Source organism: Podarcis pityusensis (genome assembly GCF_964106645.2).
Source record: "Podarcis pityusensis genome assembly, chromosome: 5".
Taxonomy (NCBI): domain Eukaryota; kingdom Metazoa; phylum Chordata; class Lepidosauria; order Squamata; family Lacertidae; genus Podarcis; species Podarcis pityusensis.
The window spans coordinates 24300786-24306930 of NC_138032.1; positions in this window are offsets into that span (position 1 = coordinate 24300786).

Consider the following 6145-nt stretch of genomic DNA (forward strand, 5'->3'; position numbering starts at 1 on the left):
CCGCGCTGCTACTGTCGGTGAGCGCTGATCCCTTTTCCTGCTAAATTACGGATTCGGACGAAAAAGCAACTAACTTGTGAGTAAAAGACTGAGTCACTTGAATTTGAGACTTTAAAGGGAAAATTTAAATTGGCTTGAACTTGGCTGAAAGCGGAGAGACGTGGAAGCAGGAAGTCCGTCTTCCGCAGCCATTGAACTTGAAAAAAGCAATCAGCTGGAGGAGTGGAGGCTGAAAGAAAGAGATCCTAAGTTTTACAGATCTAAGCATCTATTGAACCTGCATCTTAAAGTAAAGACTTTAAGCTAAAGATTTGGGATTTTACTTGCACTTGACTTTCCTCCTTTTATTGGATTACAAATTAGAAGGTGAAACCCAGAGTCAGGAGCTGCCTGAGCACTAAGGGAGCTGTCAGCACTGCAGATTTGGATACTGTATATTGGAACTTGAAACAATCTGAGGGTATTGAGACCTTTTAAATTTGAAACATTCTTTTTGGAGATAAATAAGCACTGTCTGTAACAAAGTGACCATTTATAAACTCTGCTAAACATTTGTATTTGAAGGTTCTTGGACATTAAATTAGACTCTGAAAGACATTTTAAGCTCCCTCTAGAGGATTGGATTAAAACAGTGACTTTACATGCACTTTTTACTTTCGATTCCCTTGCTGTTTGCTTGCTCTGGACCTTTCCATTCCCATGGGAATAACTCAGTGTGACCTTGACTGACAGATAACGTTGGAATGAGTGGCACAAGAAAAAGAGGGAGAGCTAAACAAACAACTTAAACAACTCTAACCTCAGCCTCACAGACACGTAGATCATCTGTACCTACTTTGCCCTCAGAAGTGGAGGGAGAGGGCGAAGCAGAGCAGTTACAATTGGAAGATATGGCCTCAGGAGCATCTGTTTCTGTTCTAGACAAAATTTTTGAAAAATTGGAAGCTTTGGACAAGAAAGTAGATGCGCAATCAGCAAAGATTGACAAAAACACAGAATGTCTAAATAAATTAACCACACAAGTGGTACAGAATGCACAAGCAATTGGACAGTTAACGGAGGCCTCAGCAGAAAATCGGAAATTGGCTGAGGACACCAGACAAAAATTAGAAAATTTAGAGCAAGAGGTAAGACCACTCACTAAACAAGTTGGGGAACATCAGATTTATCTCTCCATGATAGAACTGCGAAATCGTGAGAATAACTTAAGGATTAGATCACTACAAGAGGCAGAAGAAGGACATCTAACTGAGTTTTTGACCAAAGAATTCTCCAAGTTCTGGAACTTGGAAGAAAAGGACTTTAAAATCGTGTCAGCTTTCAGACTTGGAAGATTCATAAAGAAGGAGAGGCCCAGAGACTGTTTGATAACATTGAGATCAAAGGAGGAAAGGGATAAGATTTTGGGACTACATTTTGTAAAATCACTGGAGGTTTTGGATAGAAGAATTGAAATTTATAAAGATATCCCAAGACTACTGCTTGATCTTAGAGCCGCCTATTCTGAACTTGTTAAACTACTAAGGAGCAACGCAATTCCATTCAGGTGGGAATTTCCCCAAGGAATATCTTTTACCTTTAGAGGGAGAAAGGTTAAAGTAAGAACACTGGAAGAGAGAGACAAATTCCTGTCTACATACGGAGAGGACCTTCAAAAAGGAATTGAACTACCTTCTGGGCCTGAGGCAACGCCAGTACCAACATCAGCATCTGTGGAACCTGAAGATCCTGAGAAGATACCACCCCTTGAAAAATAACCAGATAGTTCAGGATGTCTCTGCAACTGTTGAGCTGGAATATTAATGGTTGTAACATTCCGGAAAAAAGGAAGAAAATATTTCATATATTAAAAAAAAGAACAATTGGACATTATTTGTTTACAAGAAACACATGTGACGAGGCTCCACAGAAAAGTGTTAATAAATAAAAGATTGGGCCAGGAATTTGTATCGTCGGACAAAGTTAAGAAGAGAGGCGTGGTGATATATGCAAAAGAGAGCCTGTCACCTAAATTCCTATTTAAAGATGAACATGGAAGAATTTTGGCTATTGAGATACAATATCAAGGAGAGAAACTGCTGATATTAGGAATCTATGCACCTAATGAAGGGAAATCGGAATTTTACAAGAAGTTGCAGGAGACAATGCTGGACTATCTAGACTACAACAACATCATAATGATGGGAGATATGAATGGGGTCGTATCAACTAACATGGACAAGTCACAAAGTCAAAATGTTACAAAAGACGGCAGACTACCTAAAACCTTTTTTGAAATGACTGACAATATGGATTTGATTGACATTTGGAGGACAAAGAACCCACTAGGAAGAGAGGGAACATTCTTTTCTGAAGCCCAACTGACCTGGACAAGAATCGACCAAATATGGATTTCTAGAGGCCTGGCACCTAAGGTCAGAAAAGTGGAAATCTGCCCAAAGACCTGCTCCGACCATAATGCAGTAAAGATGGATATGACACTACTACCAACTGGATCCTTTAGATGGAAGATGAATGACAATTTGTTTAGAGATCAGGAAATTACCAAGAAGGCCCAAAAAGTTTTGAAGGACTATTTTGAGATAAATATGAATAATATGGTGGAAAAAAGAATAATCTGGGACGCAAGCAAAGCTGTAATGAGGGGATTCATGATACAACAGAATGCAGTAAAGAAAAGAACACAAAATGAGAAAAAAGATAAGATCTTGGATAAAATAAAAGAATTAGAGAAGAAATTAAGAGTGAATCCGAAGTCACAGCCAACTCTGAGAGAAATTAAACTTTATCAAACACAATATTCTAAATTGATAAATCAGGAAATTGAATGGAAGGTTAAATTAATGAAACAAAAAACGTTTGAGTCGGCGAATAAATGTGGAAAACTGCTAGCTTGGCAGTTGAAGAGAAGACAAAGATTAAATACTGTTACAAACTTAGAGGTTGATGGAAAAAACATCCAGAATCCAGTGGACATTAGAAAGTGTTTCCAGAGATACTTCAAAAAATTATACACCCAAGGGCCGCAAGATGATGTTGAGATTAAACAATTTTTGGCAAAAAACGGACTATCTAAATTGTCACAAGAAAATAGGACAATCCTGAATTCTAAAATAACACGACAGGAGATCGAACAAGCCATCCAGAACATGCAACTTGGCAAATCTCCAGGACCAGATGGGCTGACCTCCAAGTACTATAAGACATTAAAAGACTATTTGATACAACCTTTGATGGAGGTCAGCAATGAAATTATGGAGGGGAGGAGGGCACCGGAGTCGTGGAAGGAAGCGTTCATCACATTAATACCAAAGTCGGAAGCTGAAAAGACACAACTTAAGAACTACCGTCCCATCTCTCTTTTAAATGTGGATTACAAAATATTTGCAGACATTTTGGCAAATAGATTTAAAAAAGTTTTAAATGAAGTAATTCATAAGGACCAGGCCGGCTTTCTCCCAGGAAGACATCTGTTTGCTAATACAAGGAACATTATTGACATTTTGGAACTTTTGCAAACAGACATAAATACAAAAGCAGTTTTAATTTTTATAGACGCGGAGAAGGCCTTTGACAATATCTCCTGGAAATTTATGATGGGAAATTTAAAAGAGATGGGAGTGGGACGGGGTTTTGAGAATGGGATCGAGGCGATATATTCAGAACAGAAAGCTAAACTGATAGTTAATAATGTGGTTACAGAAGAGTTTAAAATTGAAAAAGGGACACGACAAGGTTGCCCTATTTCCCCTTTGTTATTTATTTCGGTTCTGGAAGTGCTATTGAACATGATTAGAGAGGATCGGTTGGTGGAAGGAATTCAGGTCGGTCAGAAACAATATAAATTAAAAGCTTTTGCAGATGACCTGGTTTTGACCTTGCAGAAGCCAGAGCCCAGTACGAAAAGAGTATTACAACTGATTAATGACTTTGGTCGGGTGGCTGGATTTAAACTAAATAAACAGAAAACTAAGGTTTTGGGGAAAAATTTGACTGATACAGAGTCAGAACGGTTTCAGAATGAGACGGAACTTAATGTGGTTAAAAAAGTAAAATACCTAGGGGTAAACATAACAGCAAAAAATCTAAGTCTATTTAAGGACAATTATGAAAAATGCTGGACAGAAATTAAGAGAGACTTAGATAGTTGGTCAAAATTGAAACTTTCTTTGTTAGGCCGAATTGCTGCTATCAAGATGAATGTATTGCCAAGGATGTTGTTTTTATTTCAAACACTTCAGGTCTTGGACAAAACGGGGTGCTTTCAGAAGTGGCAGAGAGACATTTCTAAGTTTGTCTGGCAGGGCAAAAAGCCCAGAATTAAGTTTAAGATATTAACTGATGCAAAACAAAGAGGGGGCTTTGCCCTGCCAGACTTAAAGTTGTATTATGAAGCCGCAGCGTTCTGCTGGCTAAAAGACTGGCTACTTCTTGAGGACACTGATGTGCTGGATTTGGAAGGGTTTAACAATGCCTTTGGATGGCATGCATACTTATGGTATGACAAGGTTAAAGCAAATAAGGCCTTTAAGAACCATATTGTCAGAAAATCATTGTTTAATGTCTGGACAAAATATAAAGACTTGCTGGAAAATAAAACACCAAGGTGGCTTTCACCTTTGGAAGCCAAGGCCCGAAAAAGACCCAATATGGAGGCTAAATGGACTTCCGGGTTGGCGCCATCGCCGAATGGCGGACTCCCTCCGAGCTCCGGAGGGAGTCTGCTCGGCAGGGGCTGGGTCCTACCGCATCGGCGATGCGGGGACCCTTAAAAACCACGGCCACGAGGGTCGTGGACATGGAGACTCGGCTGGCACCGCTAGCGCCCTCCCGACTCGTGAAGGAGCCTTTTTAAAGGCTAAGGATCGGGTGCCGGGGAGAAGCGTGGTGCTTTGAGTCCTCTGCTATCCCTGCCGAGCGCAGCCGCATGCCATCCGGCGGAGAGCGCTGACTTCTTCTATTGAAAATTCGGACTTATTAGACAACAACCCGTGAGTAATTTGGAAACTGGGTTTAAAAGGAGGAAAAAAAGAATTTCTTTTTGAATTGGATACGAGCGGGGGGGGATCCAAAAAGGAAGTCAGTCCCCCCCCCTATTGTAAACCTTTCAAGACAAGGACGGGGTAACCAAGGTCCAAAAAGATTTGTTTGCTGATAAAAACTAAGAATTTCACGATGGGGAATTATAAGAACTGTGCTGGAGGATGAACTGAGGGAGAAGAAACGTAACCCCCCCCCCCCCCTGGGAACCGGGGTGATTGAAGAGAGAGCCTGGTGAAAAGAATCGGAGATTTTGACAGCTGTCAAAGTAGCTGTCAAAGTCGGAAAGCAGAGAGGATTTTATTATGAGAACTTTGCTGGCTAAATTTGTTACAATCTGCTACAATTTGTTAAAACTTGGATATAAAATGGCGAAAATATGGATAACAATCGGACTTTTGGACTAGAGAAGACAAAGTTACAACAATCCCCCTAGAGGAGTTTCGGGACATTACAAAGATGGTCGTAAGTGAAAAAAACACCATTGGAATTTTACAGGACTGGTTATCTTCTGGGAAAGCTGCGAAACGGAAACAATATTTTGTCTACAGGGTGTTCAGCTAAAGGAGACAATAGAATTTTCTATTGAAGAAAGGAAGGGACTGAACGCAAGTTTTTGTTCCTGAATAATAATAATCCCTGCAGACTTACTAAGCTTCTGAATTAGAACGTTTCAGCAGCGGAACAAGAGAAAACTGGACTACAATTTGGAAAGAACAATGGGGGGAGTTTTATTACAGATCTGAAGTTAAGTGTTCTAAAAATGTTTATGAAAGGGAAAAAAAAAAAAAAAAAAAAAAAGAAAAGAAAAAACCAGCAAGGAGTTGGGGGAAATAGGTGATTTATGGATTGTAAGAATCCCAGGCGGATAACATGGTTTGGTGGTCAGGGGGAAATTAAACCGGGGACAGGGGGGGAGAACTATAATCCAAAGGCTTGTTAATTTCTTTTTTTTGAATTAGCTTTGTCTTACCTATTATACTCTTTATTTCTTATTTCTGATACTTTTATTATGTGGGGAGTTTTTATTATTAAAAAAAGGGAAATTGTGGAATGAAAATGGGGTGGGCCTTGGGAAAGAAAGTTTTTGTGTTTTATTAAGGGT